General features: G+C 52.6%; 12 non-coding genes and 2 pseudogenes across 12 annotated transcripts; all 14 read right to left on the reverse strand.

The window, feature by feature from the left end:
- Nucleotides 1–1047: 1047 nt before the first annotated feature.
- On the reverse strand, nucleotides 1048–1211 carry LOC149453873 (U1 spliceosomal RNA). Its single transcript, XR_016314495.1, has one exon. It is a non-coding gene; the product is annotated as a U1 spliceosomal RNA (small nuclear RNA).
- Nucleotides 1212–1731: 520 nt separating this feature from the next.
- On the reverse strand, nucleotides 1732–1895 carry LOC149453874 (U1 spliceosomal RNA). Its single transcript, XR_016314496.1, has one exon. It is a non-coding gene; the product is annotated as a U1 spliceosomal RNA (small nuclear RNA).
- A 521-nt stretch (nucleotides 1896–2416) lies between these two features.
- Nucleotides 2417–2580, reverse strand: LOC149453875 (U1 spliceosomal RNA). Its single transcript, XR_016314497.1, has one exon. It is a non-coding gene; the product is annotated as a U1 spliceosomal RNA (small nuclear RNA).
- A 519-nt stretch (nucleotides 2581–3099) lies between these two features.
- On the reverse strand, nucleotides 3100–3263 carry LOC149453876 (U1 spliceosomal RNA). Its single transcript, XR_016314499.1, has one exon. It is a non-coding gene; the product is annotated as a U1 spliceosomal RNA (small nuclear RNA).
- A 520-nt stretch (nucleotides 3264–3783) lies between these two features.
- On the reverse strand, nucleotides 3784–3947 carry LOC149453877 (U1 spliceosomal RNA). The gene has a single exon (XR_016314553.1). It is a non-coding gene; the product is annotated as a U1 spliceosomal RNA (small nuclear RNA).
- A 520-nt stretch (nucleotides 3948–4467) lies between these two features.
- Nucleotides 4468–4631, reverse strand: LOC149453878 (U1 spliceosomal RNA). The gene has a single exon (XR_016314500.1). It is a non-coding gene; the product is annotated as a U1 spliceosomal RNA (small nuclear RNA).
- A 521-nt stretch (nucleotides 4632–5152) lies between these two features.
- Nucleotides 5153–5316, reverse strand: LOC149453879 (U1 spliceosomal RNA). Its single transcript, XR_016314501.1, has one exon. It is a non-coding gene; the product is annotated as a U1 spliceosomal RNA (small nuclear RNA).
- A 520-nt stretch (nucleotides 5317–5836) lies between these two features.
- Nucleotides 5837–6000, reverse strand: LOC149453880 (U1 spliceosomal RNA). The gene has a single exon (XR_016314502.1). It is a non-coding gene; the product is annotated as a U1 spliceosomal RNA (small nuclear RNA).
- Nucleotides 6001–6521: 521 nt separating this feature from the next.
- On the reverse strand, nucleotides 6522–6685 carry LOC149453881 (U1 spliceosomal RNA). Its single transcript, XR_016314503.1, has one exon. It is a non-coding gene; the product is annotated as a U1 spliceosomal RNA (small nuclear RNA).
- A 448-nt stretch (nucleotides 6686–7133) lies between these two features.
- On the reverse strand, nucleotides 7134–7297 carry LOC149453882 (U1 spliceosomal RNA). The gene has a single exon (XR_016314504.1). It is a non-coding gene; the product is annotated as a U1 spliceosomal RNA (small nuclear RNA).
- Nucleotides 7298–7810: 513 nt separating this feature from the next.
- LOC149453883 (U1 spliceosomal RNA) lies at nucleotides 7811–7974 on the reverse strand. Its single transcript, XR_016314544.1, has one exon. It is a non-coding gene; the product is annotated as a U1 spliceosomal RNA (small nuclear RNA).
- A 527-nt stretch (nucleotides 7975–8501) lies between these two features.
- LOC149453884 (U1 spliceosomal RNA) lies at nucleotides 8502–8665 on the reverse strand. Its single transcript, XR_016314621.1, has one exon. It is a non-coding gene; the product is annotated as a U1 spliceosomal RNA (small nuclear RNA).
- A 5555-nt stretch (nucleotides 8666–14220) lies between these two features.
- Nucleotides 14221–14352, reverse strand: LOC149453885 (U2 spliceosomal RNA; annotated as a pseudogene).
- A 346-nt stretch (nucleotides 14353–14698) lies between these two features.
- Nucleotides 14699–14833, reverse strand: LOC149453886 (U1 spliceosomal RNA; annotated as a pseudogene).
- Nucleotides 14834–16825: the final 1992 nt, after the last annotated feature.

The following is a 16825-nucleotide window of genomic DNA, read 5'->3' on the forward strand; positions in this document are numbered from 1 at the left end:
TCTTCACAGTAGGTTTTCAAAAAAGCTCTAACCAAATTCACGTCCGCAAACGGATTATAAAGATGTACAATAATGACCTTCTCCTCTTGCATAAACAGGGGGATAACATCAAATTTCCGCACAATTTCCTCCTCCATCCTCTTAGCTTTCTCATAAACATTCCAGCAGACATCCGGACAGGTAAAGGTCACATCATATATCCCCTGCTGGGGAAAGTCCTGCAAACATACTATGTCTCTTACCCTAATGTCCAAAGCGTCCACCAAAAGATCCACAACCACTGCTCTTAGGTCCACTTCCATCTTCAAGCCCGGCTTCACCAAGAACCGCAAAGAATCGCGCATCCCACGATTCGCCATGTTGATGGCACCAAAGTGCCTCGCCTCCAACTTCCACCCGAAGAGCACCCCAACAAAGGGGGCTCCCCGGCTGCCTACTCACTGGCTGTTAGGAGCACCACACTCAGGAGATGTCACGCCCTGGGAGAACCACCTTCGTGATCATGGTTTCTCCCGCCAGGTAAGTATGAGTTGGAAGGGACCGGCTAGTGCTCCCCGGTTGGGGCCGCGCTTTGTCCACGTTATGGGAGCTTTCTGGGTATCTGTCAGAGCTAGGCCACAGAGCAATGCACATCTGTGTAAAGAGTGGAGCAGGAGTGTTGTAGTTTTTTTTTTTTTTCTTCTCTTCTTCTCCCCCCCAATGTCTGGAGAGACGCAAAGGAGTTGCGAAATAGTCCCAGTGTAAACTGCGTCAGCACATGTATTTGCATAGGAGGCGGCCCTTAAGCATCCAGCAGCAGCGCAAGCTTCCTGCCACGAAAGGAAGCATAGGAATATGGCGCAGCGGGAGGGGGCTGTTCCTACAGAGTTGGCGATTGTCCTGTAGCAGAAATGGGGAGTGAAGTCATGCACGGAAGAAGCCATTTGGCAAGGGATGCAATGCAGGTGCAAAGAGGCTAGAGAGAAGGGAGCAGGAGCTGAAAGAGCAGCCCACCCGGTGTGTCGTCAGACAAAGCTTTTAGCTGAACTATCATTGACCAGAAAGAATCAGGGGAGAGCGCGAACGCAGTCCCCCACTACCACAAATTATGCAGTCGAGTTTCCCGCATTTGGGGAAATCGCAGGGGTCAGCACAGCCGGAGTGCAATGGTTGAGCCTCGCCCTGGGAGAACCACCTTCGTGATCATGGTATCTCCCCTGCCAGGTAAGTATGAGTTGGAAGGGACCGGCTAGTGCTCCCCGGTTGGGGCCGCGCTTTGTCCACGTTATGGGAGCTTTCTGGGTATCTGTCAGAGCTAGGCCACAGAGCAATGCACATCTGTGTAAAGAGTGGAGCAGGAGTGTTGTAGTTTTTTTTTTTTTTCTTCTCTTCTTCTCCCCCCCAATGTCTGGAGAGACGCAAAGGAGTTGCGAAATAGTCCCAGTGTAAACTGCGTCAGCGCATGTATTTGCATAGGAGGCGGCCCTTAAGCATCCAGCAGCAGAGCAAGCTTCCTGCCACGAAAGGAAGCATAGGAATATGGCGCAGCGGGAGGGGGCTGTTCCTACAGAGTTGGCGATTGTCCTGTAGCAGAAATGGGGAGTGAAGTCATGCACGGAAGAAGCCATTTGGCAAGGGATGCAATGCAGGTGCAAAGAGGCTAGAGAGAAGGGAGCAGGAGCTGAAAGAGCAGCCCACCCGGTGTGTCGTCAGACAAAGCTTTTAGCTGAACTATCATTGACCAGAAAGAATCAGGGGAGAGCGCGAACGCAGTCCCCCACTACCACAAATTATGCAGTCGAGTTTCCCGCATTTGGGGAAATCGCAGGGGTCAGCACAGCCGGAGTGCAATGGTTGAGCCTCGCCCTGGGAGAACCACCTTCGTGATCATGGTATCTCCCCTGCCAGGTAAGTATGAGTTGGAAGGGACCGGCTAGTGCTCCCCGGTTGGGGCCGCGCTTTGTCCACGTTATGGGAGCTTTCTGGGTATCTGTCAGAGCTAGGCCACAGAGCAATGCACATCTGTGTAAAGAGTGGAGCAGGAGTGTTGTAGTTTTTTTTTTTTTTTCTTCTCTTCTTCTCCCCCCCAATGTCTGGAGAGACGCAAAGGAGTTGCGAAATAGTCCCAGTGTAAACTGCGTCAGCGCATGTATTTGCATAGGAGGCGGCCCTTAAGCATCCAGCAGCAGCGCAAGCTTCCTGCCACGAAAGGAAGCATAGGAATATGGCGCAGCGGGAGGGGGCTGTTCCTACAGAGTTGGCGATTGTCCTGTAGCAGAAATGGGGAGTGAAGTCATGCACGGAAGAAGCCATTTGGCAAGGGATGCAATGCAGGTGCAAAGAGGCTAGAGAGAAGGGAGCAGGAGCTGAAAGAGCAGCCCACCCGGTGTGTCGTCAGACAAAGCTTTTAGCTGAACTATCATTGACCAGAAAGAATCAGGGGAGAGCGCGAACGCAGTCCCCCACTACCACAAATTATGCAGTCGAGTTTCCCGCATTTGGGGAAATCGCAGGGGTCAGCACAGCCGGAGTGCAATGGTTGAGCCTCGCCCTGGGAGAACCACCTTCGTGATCATGGTATCTCCCCTGCCAGGTAAGTATGAGTTGGAAGGGACCGGCTAGTGCTCCCCGGTTGGGGCCACGCTTTGTCCACGTTAGGGGAGCTTTCTGGGTATCTGTCAGAGCTAGGCCACAGAGCAATGCACATCTGTGTAAAGAGTGGAGCAGGAGTGTTGTAGTTTTTTTTTTTTTCTTCTCTTCTTCTCCTCCCCAATGTCTGGAGAGACGCAAAGGAGTTGCGAAATAGTCCCAGTGTAAACTGCGTCAGCGCATGTATTTGCATAGGAGGCGGCCCTTAAGCATCCAGCAGCAGCGCAAGCTTCCTGCCACGAAAGGAAGCATAGGAATATGGCGCAGCGGGAGGGGGCTGTTCCTACAGAGTTGGCGATTGTCCTGTAGCAGAAATGGGGAGTGAAGTCATGCACGGAAGAAGCCATTTGGCAAGGGATGCAATGCAGGTGCAAAGAGGCTAGAGAGAAGGGAGCAGGAGCTGAAAGAGCAGCCCACCCGGTGTGTCGTCAGACAAAGCTTTTAGCTGAACTATCATTGACCAGAAAGAATCAGGGGAGAGCGCGAACGCAGTCCCCCACTACCACAAATTATGCAGTCGAGTTTCCCGCATTTGGGGAAATCGCAGGGGTCAGCACAGCCGGAGTGCAATGGTTGAGCCTCGCCCTGGGAGAACCACCTTCGTGATCATGGTATCTCCCCTGCCAGGTAAGTATGAGTTGGAAGGGACCGGCTAGTGCTCCCCGGTTGGGGCCGCGCTTTGTCCACGTTATGGGAGCTTTCTGGGTATCTGTCAGAGCTAGGCCACAGAGCAATGCACATCTGTGTAAAGAGTGGAGCAGGAGTGTTGTAGTTTTTTTTTTTTTTCTTCTCTTCTTCTCCCCCCCAATGTCTGGAGAGACGCAAAGGAGTTGCGAAATAGTCCCAGTGTAAACTGCGTCAGCGCATGTATTTGCATAGGAGGCGGCCCTTAAGCATCCAGCAGCAGCGCAAGCTTCCTGCCACGAAAGGAAGCATAGGAATATGGCGCAGCGGGAGGGGGCTGTTCCTACAGAGTTGGCGATTGTCCTGTAGCAGAAATGGGGAGTGAAGTCATGCACGGAAGAAGCCATTTGGCAAGGGATGCAATGCAGGTGCAAAGAGGCTAGAGAGAAGGGAGCAGGAGCTGAAAGAGCAGCCCACCCGGTGTGTCGTCAGACAAAGCTTTTAGCTGAACTATCATTGACCAGAAAGAACCAGGGGAGAGCGCGAACGCAGTCCCCCACTACCACAAATTATGCAGTCGAGTTTCCCGCATTTGGGGAAATCGCAGGGGTCAGCACAGCCGGAGTGCAATGGTTGAGCCTCGCCCTGGGAGAACCACCTTCGTGATCATGGTATCTCCCCTGCCAGGTAAATATGAGTTGGAAGGGACCGGCTAGTGCTCCCCGGTTGGGGCCGCGCTTTGTCCACGTTATGGGAGCTTTCTGGGTATCTGTCAGAGCTAGGCCACAGAGCAATGCACATCTGTGTAAAGAGTGGAGCAGGAGTGTTGTAGTTTTTTTTTTTTTTCTTCTCTTCTTCTCCCCCCCAATGTCTGGAGAGACGCAAAGGAGTTGCGAAATAGTCCCAGTGTAAACTGCGTCAGCGCATGTATTTGCATAGGAGGCGGCCCTTAAGCATCCAGCAGCAGAGCAAGCTTCCTGCCACGAAAGGAAGCATAGGAATATGGCGCAGCGGGAGGGGGCTGTTCCTACAGAGTTGGCGATTGTCCTGTAGCAGAAATGGGGAGTGAAGTCATGCACGGAAGAAGCCATTTGGCAAGGGATGCAATGCAGGTGCAAAGAGGCTAGAGAGAAGGGAGCAGGAGCTGAAAGAGCAGCCCACCCGGTGTGTCGTCAGACAAAGCTTTTAGCTGAACTATCATTGACCAGAAAGAATCAGGGGAGAGCGCGAACGCAGTCCCCCACTACCACAAATTATGCAGTCGAGTTTCCCGCATTTGGGGAAATCGCAGGGGTCAGCACAGCCGGAGTGCAATGGTTGAGCCTCGCCCTGGGAGAACCACCTTCGTGATCATGGTATCTCCCCTGCCAGGTAAGTATGAGTTGGAAGGGACCGGCTAGTGCTCCCCGGTTGGGGCCACGCTTTGTCCACGTTATGGGAGCTTTCTGGGTATCTGTCAGAGCTAGGCCACAGAGCAATGCACATCTGTGTAAAGAGTGGAGCAGGAGTGTTGTAGTTTTTTTTTTTTTTTCTTCTCTTCTTCTCCCCCCCAATGTCTGGAGAGACGCAAAGGAGTTGCGAAATAGTCCCAGTGTAAACTGCGTCAGCGCATGTATTTGCATAGGAGGCGGCCCTTAAGCATCCAGCAGCAGCGCAAGCTTCCTGCCACGAAAGGAAGCATAGGAATATGGCGCAGCGGGAGGGGGCTGTTCCTACAGAGTTGGCGATTGTCCTGTAGCAGAAATGGGGAGTGAAGTCATGCACGGAAGAAGCCATTTGGCAAGGGATGCAATGCAGGTGCAAAGAGGCTAGAGAGAAGGGAGCAGGAGCTGAAAGAGCAGCCCACCCGGTGTGTCGTCAGACAAAGCTTTTAGCTGAACTATCATTGACCAGAAAGAATCAGGGGAGAGCGCGAACGCAGTCCCCCACTACCACAAATTATGCAGTCGAGTTTCCCGCATTTGGGGAAATCGCAGGGGTCAGCACAGCCGGAGTGCAATGGTTGAGCCTCGCCCTGGGAGAACCACCTTCGTGATCATGGTATCTCCCCTGCCAGGTAAGTATGAGTTGGAAGGGACCGGCTAGTGCTCCCCGGTTGGGGCCACGCTTTGTCCACGTTAGGGGAGCTTTCTGGGTATCTGTCAGAGCTAGGCCACAGAGCAATGCACATCTGTGTAAAGAGTGGAGCAGGAGTGTTGTAGTTTTTTTTTTTTTTCTTCTCTTCTTCTCCTCCCCAATGTCTGGAGAGACGCAAAGGAGTTGCGAAATAGTCCCAGTGTAAACTGCGTCAGCGCATGTATTTGCATAGGAGGCGGCCCTTAAGCATCCAGCAGCAGCGCAAGCTTCCTGCCACGAAAGGAAGCATAGGAATATGGCGCAGCGGGAGGGGGCTGTTCCTACAGAGTTGGCGATTGTCCTGTAGCAGAAATGGGGAGTGAAGTCATGCACGGAAGAAGCCATTTGGCAAGGGATGCAATGCAGGTGCAAAGAGGCTAGAGAGAAGGGAGCAGGAGCTGAAAGAGCAGCCCACCCGGTGTGTCGTCAGACAAAGCTTTTAGCTGAACTATCATTGACCAGAAAGAATCAGGGGAGAGCGCGAACGCAGTCCCCCACTACCACAAATTATGCAGTCGAGTTTCCCGCATTTGGGGAAATCGCAGGGGTCAGCACAGCCGGAGTGCAATGGTTGAGCCTCGCCCTGGGAGAACCACCTTCGTGATCATGGTATCTCCCCTGCCAGGTAAGTATGAGTTGGAAGGGACCGGCTAGTGCTCCCCGGTTGGGGCCACGCTTTGTCCACGTTATGGGAGCTTTCTGGGTATCTGTCAGAGCTAGGCCACAGAGCAATGCACATCTGTGTAAAGAGTGGAGCAGGAGTGTTGTAGTTTTTTTTTTTTTTTCTTCTCTTCTTCTCCCCCCCAATGTCTGGAGAGACGCAAAGGAGTTGCGAAATAGTCCCAGTGTAAACTGCGTCAGCGCCTGTATTTGCATAGGAGGCGGCCCTTAAGCATCCAGCAGCAGCGCAAGCTTCCTGCCACGAAAGGGAGCATAGGAATATGGCGCAGCGGGAGGGGGCTGTTCCTACAGAGTTGGCGATTGTCCTGTAGCAGAAATGGGGAGTGAAGTCATGCACGGAAGAAGCCATTTGGCAAGGGATGCAATGCAGGTGCAAAGAGGCTAGAGAGAAGGGAGCAGGAGCTGAAAGAGCAGCCCACCCGGTGTGTCGTCAGACAAAGCTTTTAGCTGAACTATCATTGACCAGAAAGAATCAGGGGAGAGCGCGAACGCAGTCCCCCACTACCACAAATTATGCAGTCGAGTTTCCCGCATTTGGGGAAATCGCAGGGGTCAGCACAGCCGGAGTGCAATGGTTGAGCCTCGCCCTGGGAGAACCACCTTCGTGATCATGGTATCTCCCCTGCCAGGTAAGTATGAGTTGGAAGGGACCGGCTAGTGCTCCCCGGTTGGGGCCACGCTTTGTCCACGTTATGGGAGCTTTCTGGGTATCTGTCAGAGCTAGGCCACAGAGCAATGCACATCTGTGTAAAGAGTGGAGCAGGAGTGTTGTAGTTTTTTTTTTTTTTCTTCTCTTCTTCTCCCCCCCAATGTCTGGAGAGACGCAAAGGAGTTGCGAAATAGTCCCAGTGTAAACTGCGTCAGCGCATGTATTTGGCGCAGCGGGAGGGGGCTGTTCCTACAGAGTTGGCGATTGTCCTGTAGCAGAAATGGGGAGTGAAGTCATGCACGGAAGAAGCCATTTGGCAAGGGATGCAATGCAGGTGCAAAGAGGCTAGAGAGAAGGGAGCAGGAATGAAAGAGCAGCCCACCCGGTGTGTCGTCAGACAAAGCTTTTAGCTGAACTATCATTGACCAGAAAGAATCAGGGGAGAGCGCGAACGCAGTCCCCCACTACCACAAATTATGCAGTCGAGTTTCCCGCATTTGGGGAAATCGCAGGGGTCAGCACAGCCGGAGTGCAATGGTTGAGCCTCGCCCTGGGAGAACCACCTTCGTGATCATGGTATCTCCCCTGCCAGGTAAGTATGAGTTGGAAGGGACCGGCTAGTGCTCCCCGGTTGGGGCCACGCTTTGTCCACGTTATGGGAGCTTTCTGGGTATCTGTCAGAGCTAGGCCACAGAGCAATGCACATCTGTGTAAAGAGTGGAGCAGGAGTGTTGTAGTTTTTTTTTTTTTTCTTCTCTTCTTCTCCCCCCCAATGTCTGGAGAGACGCAAAGGAGTTGCGAAATAGTCCCAGTGTAAACTGCGTCAGCGCATGTATTTGCATAGGAGGCGGCCCTTAAGCATCCATCAGCAGCGCAAGCTTCCTGCCACGAAAGGAAGCATAGGAATATGGCGCAGCGGGAGGGGGCTGTTCCTACAGAGTTGGCGATTGTCCTGTAGCAGAAATGGGGAGTGAAGTCATGCACGGAAGAAGCCATTTGGCAAGGGATGCAATGCAGGTGCAAAGAGGCTAGAGAGAAGGAGCTGAAAGAGCAGCCCACCCGGTGTGTCGTCAGACAAAGCTTTTAGCTGAACTATCATTGACCAGAAAGAATCAGGGGAGAGCGCGAACGCAGTCCCCCACTACCACAAATTATGCAGTCGAGTTTCCCGCATTTGGGGAAATCGCAGGGGTCAGCACAGCCAGAGTGCAATGGTTGAGCCTCGCCCTGGGAGAACCACCTTCGTGATCACGGTATCTCCCCTGCCAGGTAAGTATGAGTTGGAAGGGACCGGCTAGTGCTCCCTGGTTGGGGCCACGCTTTGTCCACGTTATGGGAGCTTTCTGGGTATCTGTCAGAGCTAGGCCACAGAGCAATGCACATCTGTGTAAAGAGTGGAGCAGGAGTGTTGTAGTTTTTTTTTTTTTTTTTTTTTCTTCTCTTCTTCTCCCCCCCAATGTCTGGAGAGACGCAAAGGAGTTGCGAAATAGTCCCAGTGTAAACTGCGTCAGCGCCTGTATTTGCATAGGAGGCGGCCCTTAAGCATCCAGCAGCAGCGCAAGCTTCCTGCCACGAAAGGGAGCATAGGAATATGGCGCAGCGGGAGGGGGCTGTTCCTACAGAGTTGGCGATTGTCCTGTAGCAGAAATGGGGAGTGAAGTCATGCACGGAAGAAGCCATTTGGCAAGGGATGCAATGCAGGTGCAAAGAGACTAGAGAGAAGGGAGCAGGAGCTGAAAGAGCAGCCCACCCGGTGTGTCGTCAGACAAAGCTTTTAGCTGAACTATCATTGACCAGAAAGAATCAGGGGAGAGCGCGAACGCAGTCCCCCACTACCACAAATTATGCAATCGAGTTTCCCGCATTTGGGGAAATCGCAGGGGTCAGCACAGCCGGAGTGCAATGGTTGAGCCTCGCCCTGGGAGAACCACCTTTTTGATTGAAAAGATACTTTTATTGCAGAAGCATCAAAAACAACATGTTACGTGTAATCGGGGTACATCTCACCCTGTACTGCGACGCAGCGCACCACATAGCAATACAGTTCCAAACATACGATAAATACATTCAGGCAAATAAATACATTCGCTCAGCGGTATGATGCCTGACGTGATGTGCACAGAGGATGAATCCCCCGGATCACCACGTCATGCATGACGCCGCTTACCCCAAAAACTGTAGCATCCTAATACACTATACATTTCCTAGTCACTATGTCATGCACGAAAAACGATAACTGAAAAAGAAACACTATCAACAATAGACATCGGGTGTGTGGGGGGGGGGAAGGGGAGGGAAGGGGGAAACACAGGCCCGAAGCTTTATTGAAGGGACAAAGACACGCAAGGGGGAGTAGGGGGAAGGGGGAAATCTTCAGACGTCCTCTTCCTCCTTAAAGTCCAACAAGGAATAGTCTCTGAGCAGACTGAGGATCAGTCTGCGGCAGTCCTCAATGGACATCCTCTCCCGCTGGTGGATGAGGCGCTTTCTGGCGCACCATAAAGCGTCCTTAAAACAGCACAGCACCCGCCAGGCGCCGTCAATGTCCTCCAAAGAAAAAGTTCCACAGAATAGTCCATTCAACACCCCAAAGTGAGTGATGGCTGTCTGTGGCACAAAGTCCTTGAGTTCAGGTTCCAGGGCCCCCAACAGGGCCTGAGCAAATGAGCACTCCCAGAAAACGTGGTAGGACGTTTCCTCATGGATGATGCAGAAGGGGCAGTGTCTGTATCTGCTCAGGTTCCTGGCATGCATAAATGTCCTGAGAGGCAGTCCCCCCTGGATAGCCATCCATGCCAGGTCTTTGTGCCTGTTGGTGAGGATGTTGGAAGAAACATTCCTCCAGACCACCTTGCAGGTGTCTGAAGGCAGGCCTGGAACCGACTCCAAAATGTCGCTGGCTCGGATGAGCTTGTAGATCGTCTTTGGCTTCCACAAGTCCGGCTTGACTCCCTGCAGCCCTTGCTCCCTGATGAACTTGAAGGTATCCAAGTAGAACCAAGGAGTGTCCCAGTTGTAGGGGATGGAACTATCCCAAGTGTCCCACCCCAGGGACCTCCAGAGAGGCAACAGGAAGAAGCGAGACATTGCGTTCCCGCCAGAGTCCGTAGTCCGTCTTGGCAAAGTTCTGCGGACGCAGTTGCAAGCAAAGAACACCCTCAGCTGGGTGGCGATGTCGGGCACGCCCTTACCGCCCTTGAGGGGTTCCTTGAACATGACTGCCCGCTTCACTCTGTCCATCTTGGAGCCCCAGATGAAGTGAAACACCGCCCTGGTGATGGCCTTGCAGGTGTTGACCCGGGGGGGCCAGGCCTGGGCGAGGTACTGCAACACAGGGAGAATCTCGCTGCGGAGTACCAGTGTCTTCCCTTCGATGGTGAGGTCTCTGAGGCTCCAGAGTCCAAACTTTTGGCGCATCTTGGCCAGTCTCTCCTCCCAAGACTTCAGGGCTGCGCCCTCAGCACCAAACCAAACTCCCAAAATCTTCATGAAGTCTGTCTTGATGCCAAAGGGCATGGATGCAGAAGAAGGCAGGAACCACTTTCCGAAGAGCATGACTTCCGACTTCCCGCAGTTGACCTTTGCCCCCGAAGCTTGGCCGAAGTCCTCGCAGGTCTGGACGAGCAGGTCGATGGAGCGCTGGTTGGCACAGAACACCGTCACGTCGTCCATGTAGAGCGAGCACTTCACTTCCCGTCTGTCTGGTCCCGGTGCGGTGATTCCCTCGATCTCTGGATTCCGTCTGATGCATTCGGCGAAGAGCTCTATACAGCAAACAAAAAGCAGAGGTGAGAGAGGACAGCCTTGTCTGACCCCGGAGAGAACCGGGAAGGGGTCAGTCTTCCAGCCGTTCACCTGCACGGAACTACAGATGTCATTATACATGATGTCAACATATGAACAAAACATTTCCCCGAGACCAAACCTGCGCAGGGCTCTGCACATAAACCCATGGGAGACACGGTCAAAGGCCTTCTGATCAAGACTGACCAGGGCCGCGTGCACACGGCGGTCCTTGATGTATTGGACCGTGTCCCGGACAAGCGCTAGGCTGTCCGCAATCCTGCGGCCAGGAATGCCACAAGTCTGATCCGGGTTGATGATCAGTCCGATGACAGCCTTCAGTCTGTTCGCCATGACCTTGGCGAGGATCTTGTAGTCCACGTTCAGAAGAGAGATGGGATGCCAATTTTTCAAGTCACATCTCTCCCCCTTACGCTTGTACAGGATCGTGATCATCCCCTCCCTCAACGAAGGAGGCATCTTGCCCTCCACCACCATCTCCTCGTACAGCTCGAGCAGGTCCGGGCCCACGAGATCCCACAGCGCTACATAGAGCTCCGCTGGGAGACCGTCGCAGCCCGGGGTCCTGCCTTGCCTAAAGGATTTAGCGGCAGAGTGCAGCTCCTCCAACGTCAAGGGGGCGTTGGTGGCCGACAAACCTGCAGGATCAATAGTGTTAGAGATACCTGACAAGAACCTGTCGGCCGCTTCCGAGTTTGTTTCTTTAGGGGAGTAGAGGTCGGAGTAGTAGTCGCTGACCACTTCCATCACGGCCTCCTTCCCCTTCTGGAGTGTTCCAGTCTTGTCACGCAGCTCCGACAGGGGTGTGTGTCCTGAGTGGAGTTTCCTGAAAAAGAAAGAGTTGCACTTCTCACCTTTCTCGAGATGCTCCACTTTGGCACGGAAGACAATGTGCCTGGATTCTTCCTCAAAGTGCTTTTTCAAGCACTTCTTGGTGTCCTCCAGGTCTTGCCTCACGTCCCAGCCACAGTGGTGAAGGTCCTGCAGGGACTGCAGCTGACGCTGCAGCCTCCTGAGTTCCTTCCTCCTGGCACACACTTGCTGGCGTCCCCTGGCCTGAAAGAAGCTGCGCAGCTTGACTTTCACGAACTCCCACCAGTCGCTGACCTTAGGAAAGAAAGACTTCTCCTCTCGCCAGGCACCGTAGATTTCCCTGAGCTCCGCTAGCAGTTCCTCATCGCCCAGCAGGGTGCAATTCAGCTTCCAGGAGCCTGGGCCCGGGGCAAAGCCCTCTCCCAGATCACCCTGAAAGTGAATGGCCCTGTGGTCAGAGAAAAAGCAGGGAACCATGGAGAACCCGCGGTGCCTGACTGCCCTGGAGGTGAGCACAAAGTCAATCCTGGAGCGCACAGATCCATCGGGGCGGCTCCATGAGTAGTTCACGGAACCGCGCCCCACGGATCCCACTGCGTCTCGCAGGGAGGCCTCTGCAATCATCTCCCGGAGCAGCTTCGAGGTGGCGTCGAGTTTTGCGTACATGCTGGAGCTGCGCCCATCCTCCTCTATCGGACAGTTAAAATCACCGCCGATTACTACTGTTCTCGTTGTGGCGAGTTGCGTCCGCAGGGTTTGGAAAAGTTCCAGCCGCGCGTTCTTCTCCGGGGGAGCGTACACGTTGATGAGCCTAACGGGCTCCCCCGCCCACGAACCATCTATGACCAGAAGGCGGCCACAGACGAGCTCATGGACGGAGTCAACAGTGAAACGTCTTCCCCTGATAAGAACCGCAACCCCTGCGGACTTGCAATCGCCACCCCCAGACCAGTAGGAGGGACCATGGGTCCACTGGGAGGACAAATGAGTGTACCTCCTCAGAGGGGGAAGTGCGCACTCCTGAAGCATGTACACATCACTCTGCTGTGTGGAAAGAAAGGTCAGCACAGTCTGCCTCCTAGACACGTCCTTTATGCTCCTCACATTAATGGAAAAGATAGATATCTCAGCCATCCTGGGAAAGAGATGAAGGGGTTAGTCGGCAGGGGCTGTGCTTACCTCCCCTGGGGAGGGGGGGCGACCTCTGTGACCTCTGCAGCCTGACAGGTGTCCTGGCCCAGACCAATCTGATTAAGGACCTCGTTGAGGACCTCATTGAAGTCGGTGGAGAGATCTGGTTCCGACTGGGTCAGAGCCATCTCTTCCTCCACCTCTTCTTCCTCCAGCGTGTCGAGGTCCTCCCCCACGGGGTCGGGGCCTGCGGCATTCTGGAGGACGGCAGGCCGCTTGGTGGCAGAGGAGGTGTCCTCCGCCGCCGGGCTGGCCTGCTCCTTCTTCCGCTTCCTGTACCCCGCCGCAGAGTTGCTGACAGGGGTGACAGGGGGAAGGGGCGGGAAGTCCTCCTGGGAGGACAGGTCCGGGGGGGGTGGGACCGGGGCAGGGGCAGGGGGGCAAGGGGGGGTAGGGGCAGGGGGACCAGGGGCCGAGGGGCCGGGGGCCTGGACAGAGGGACCAGGGGCAGGGGGACCAGGGGCAGGGGGACCAGGGGCAGGGGCAGGGGGACCAGGGGCGGGGGGACTAGGGGCAGGGGGACCAGGGGCAGGGGTACCTGGGGCCTGGGGGGGGTTCCTCTTACCCGGGTCCTTTGGAGGCTTTTGTGGCGCTGGTTTGGTGGCCGGGCCCTTGCTCAGGGCCCCGGCGTACGTCCTGCTTCTTTCTGGGCAGTCTCTGTAGACGTGCTCGGACCGTCCACAGAGGTTGCAGGTTCTGGACCTTGGGCAATCCTTGGTCTCGTGACCTGCAGACCTACAGAACCTACAAGAAAGCACACTGCATTCCTTACCCTCGTGCCCCGGCTGGCCGCACTTGCGGCATGACTGGGGTAGGTCTGGGTAGTGTAGGAGTCCTGATGACGATCCCAGGGAGAAGCATTGTTGCAGGTGTTGGAGATCTCCAGCGGGACGATCTCTTAGTAGCCTGCAAAACACAGCCCACTTACCAGTCCAGAAGCTGTTGGTGTCTAGTATCCGGACTGGGTCCTTCAACACGACACAAAACCTTTGGAGGTAGGTGGCTATGTCTCTGCCGGGGACGTGAGGGTTCCTCATGGACACCGTGATCCTTCTTTCGTCCCTTTGAATGGGAGAGTTCGCAGCGAACTTTCGGAAGAGGGAGTCGGGTCCAGCGGTCTTCACTGCCTCCCAGTACCTTCTGCACACCTGTAGGGAGACAAATGTGACAAGGAACAAACCTTTCACGAATGACTGCACCGACAGGGTCTCTGCTTTGCTAAATCCTTGTTCAAGGATCATTTTCTTGCCAAAGACTTCCGGGGTCATCTCCGGGATTCTGCCGTCCACCTCTTTCAGCCGCAGCACGACTGTCTGCTTCATCCAGGGCTCCAAGGGAGGGAGACCGTCTGCAGGGCCGGAGCGGTCTGGAGTGGAGGTGGAGGCGGAGGGGGCTTCTCCCGGGGTCTTGGCGGTGGTGGCGTTCTGTGGCTTCTTCACGGTCTGTTTCTTCCCCATCTTGGCGCAGAGGAGTTCTCAGGAGGGCTTCCCAGAGATCTTGGTCGGGTTCCTTCTCCTTCTTCTTCCTCGGCGGCTTCACTCTCGCTTGCTTAGCCTTTGAAAAGGCTATTGAGCGTCTACTGCCCGGAGGTAGTAACGCAGAGTGAACAAGGGGGGGGAAGATCACAAACTCGTTCTGTGTGGGGGCTAAGCCTCAAACCCAATAGCAGCAAGTAGGTGAAGCCGAATTTAATCGACGATCCTACAAGGCCGAGAAGAGGGTACCCCACACAGACCAAAAGCTTGGATAGATTCAAGTGTTTCTCAACGTCCTAGCTGGAAGCCGGGACACCCCTAAAGGCAAGGTCGATACTACACTTGATCTTAGCCAAAAGGCCGAGAAGCGATGTCTGGAGAGACGCAAAGGAGTTGCGAAATAGTCCCAGTGTAAACTGCGTCAGCGCATGTATTTGCATAGGAGGCGGCCCTTAAGCATCCAGCAGCAGCGCAAGCTTCCTGCCACGAAAGGAAGCATAGGAATATGGCGCAGCGGGAGGGGGCTGTTCCTACAGAGTTGGCGATTGTCCTGTAGCAGAAATGGGGAGTGAAGTCATGCACGGAAGAAGCCATTTGGCAAGGGATGCAATGCAGGTGCAAAGAGGCTAGAGAGAAGGGAGCAGGAGCTGAAAGAGCAGCCCACCCGGTGTGTCGTCAGACAAAGCTTTTAGCTGAACTATCATTGACCAGAAAGAATCAGGGGAGAGCGCGAACGCAGTCCCCCACTACCACAAATTATGCAGTCGAGTTTCCCGCATTTGGGGAAATCGCAGGGGTCAGCACAGCCGGAGTGCAATGGTTGAGCCTCGCCCTGGGAGAACCACCTTCGTTTTCGTTTTTAAATAACTTTATTGAAGCAAATCATAGTATACAAGTTCAAAATTCAAAGTTAAGCATAAGGATTGGTACAGATTTCACTTTACATACAAACCATTCTGTTATTTCATTAATACATCACATTGAAAGTCTAGACCAGGTTTCTTTGCACCATAGTTTACTTTTGTGTTTGTGATTTTTCTCATCAAGCAAAACGTATAAATGCATTACACTAAAACTCAAAGATATGCATTCTCTGACTGGTACCTCGTTAGAATTGAAAATTATTTTGTTTCGGACTTTCCACAAAGCTTCTTTGAATGAATTAATCATTTTCCATAGGATTACAAATTTATCCCTTGGTATTGTTTCCACCTTTCCATAAAGAACCAACTCATAATCTACATCCTTAATTCCCGACACCCGTTCTAGAAGCGGTTTTACCACCCTCCAGAGCTCTTTGGCATAAAAGCAATCCCACAGAAGGTGCTTTACTGTCTCATTGGATCCACAGGAGGACCTTGGGCACTCAGCTAATGGTACCACACGTCTTTTGTGCTGAAAAACTCTGGTAGGCAGACACTCATGAACACAGGCCCATGCTAAATCCTTTTGGCTATTAAAGAGCTGTTTAGAGCTAACTTTTGACCAAATAGATTTGGCCTCATCTTCTGGGATTTGAGTGATAGGGACCAAGGTCTCTGCAGCACTAAAATACAGTTTCAGCTTTAACTTGTTAGAGAGATCTTCCAGTGTTTTACCTTGCAAGTTGAAGTCAGAGATGATGGTTGACAAAAGGCTATAAAACCATGGAGGGTGAAAGCAGAATGGGCTCTTCAGCGATAAGTCGTACCAACCATGCTTCTTAAACGTAAACCCTACTGCGTACTTTAGAAAAAAAGACCAAAAAACATCCGTATTGTAGGCTTGAAGACATAGAACCAAGTATTTTGTTTGCAAAAAGCGCTTTATATTCGGCATACCTTTCCCACCTTTCTCTGGGGGTTTCATCATGTATATTCTTTTTAACCTCTCCATCTTTGAGCCCCAGACAAATAAAAAACACGTTCGGACAACTTGAGTCAAATGCAAATCTGTTGGAGGGAACGTGAGAGCTATGTACAGTAAAATAGGCAACAGAACCATTTTAATTAATAAAATCTTCCCTTCAATAGTCAACTGTCGCATTGTCCAGCCTATAACCTTCCTGTTTATCCTTTCCGTGACCACATTCCAGGACTCTTCTCCATCATTCTTAGAAGTAAAAATAGTGCCCAAGATTTTGATCGATTCCTTCTTTTGAAGTTGGCAATCTAAAGAGGGCTCCCAATTCCCCACTTCCATCATACTGCTTTTATTTACATTTAATTTAAATCCCGAAGCGCCACAAAAATATTCTGTTCTTCTAATTGCTCTTTTAACAGATGCGGGGTCAGTGCACAATATTGCAATATCATCCATGTATCCAGTTACTTTTACCTGCAGCCCTCCACTACCTGGCACATGGACTCCTCTGATCACCTTATCTTTCCTGATGGAGCATAAAAGTGGCTCAATGGCACAGACAAATAGTAATGGTGATAAAGGGCATCCCTGCTTGACACCACACTTCAAGCTAAACCCATCTGTCATGAAACCATTGACTAGAACCTGACTGGTACATTTGTTGTATAATGACTTTAAAGAGGACAGGAAGCCAGCTGGAATACCCATTTTGCGCAGAACATTAAATAAATACTCATGTGATATGCGGTCAAACGCTTTTTCAAAATCTAAAGACAGAATTGCCAGGCGTTGCTTACGGTCTTCAGTGTACCAAATAGAATCCCTAATAAGGTTGGTAATGTGGTGAATTCTACGCCCCGGGATACCGCACACCTGGTTACTATGGATCACTCTGTCTATCACTCTTTTCAGCCTGTTTGCTAAGACTTTGGAAAAGATTTTATAATCCAGGTTTAGGAGTGTTATAGGCCTCCAGTTCTTTAATTGGGCTTTATCTCCCTCC

This window comes from Staurois parvus, unplaced genomic scaffold, assembly GCF_062004578.1.
Source record: "Staurois parvus isolate SC_StPar_1 unplaced genomic scaffold, SC_StPar_1.0 ptg000445l, whole genome shotgun sequence".
In the NCBI taxonomy this organism is placed as follows: domain Eukaryota; kingdom Metazoa; phylum Chordata; class Amphibia; order Anura; family Ranidae; genus Staurois; species Staurois parvus.